This window comes from Plasmopara halstedii (genome assembly GCF_900000015.1).
Source record: "Plasmopara halstedii genome assembly, contig: Scaffold_658, whole genome shotgun sequence".
Taxonomy (NCBI): domain Eukaryota; phylum Oomycota; class Peronosporomycetes; order Peronosporales; family Peronosporaceae; genus Plasmopara; species Plasmopara halstedii.
The window spans coordinates 1,208,098-1,208,928 of NW_020187575.1; positions in this window are offsets into that span (position 1 = coordinate 1,208,098).

The following is an 831-nucleotide window of genomic DNA, read 5'->3' on the forward strand; positions in this document are numbered from 1 at the left end:
CCTAAGTCAAGACGATCAAGCTCAGATGGACAGCCAAAGCCAATAAATCAGCACCAGCAGCGGGGCCATCACCGGACTACCCCCCAGCAGGACGACGGGTCGGGAATCTTGACTAGACGGTCGTCGTCTGCGCCCGAAAGGGTGACGGGCGGCCTAAGTCTAATTGCCGGTCTGGACGTTGCGGTTGAGGGTCTCAGGTTTGAGGCCCAGCAAGGGATAACGTGGCCAAGGCAAGTCCGAATTCAAGACAAGACCACAGTAAGTGAAGGTTCAAAATCATCTGCCAGACTGTATTCCCTTTCTAAGTCGGTCCACTTCAAGATTAAATAACTCTCCAAACTTGATCGGTGAACATGCGTATTCACCCTTAAACATTGTTATAACCGTGAGAAATGATATCAGTTATTGAAGGTTTCTGATTTTCTTACACTTCATCGTTTGTTTGGGAGAAATTGAAGCTTAGACTGGGTGCAATAAGGCTGGAAGCGGGGAAAACGTAGTACTGAGACTACTATAATTTGGCAAAAACCAAAGTCAATGACTTTTACGGTGCGCAGCAAAAAGGGCTGTGTTGGCCCGCATAAACGCGCCCAACGAGCGTGATCGTCGAAGCTGAGACAGCACAACCAGCAGAGACGTTTGCTGCACTCACCTTGCGTATGCATGCACGTATGTGCGCACTAAAGGTGGTATGCACGACCTGGAGTGCAGGCACCAGAGGCAGTGGTGTACGTTTACGGAACAGATCATCATTGCACATTGTCCACAGGAGATGAAGCGTAATGCAGCGTGTAATTTGCCATAGATCCCCACCATGGCGGCATGATCCAG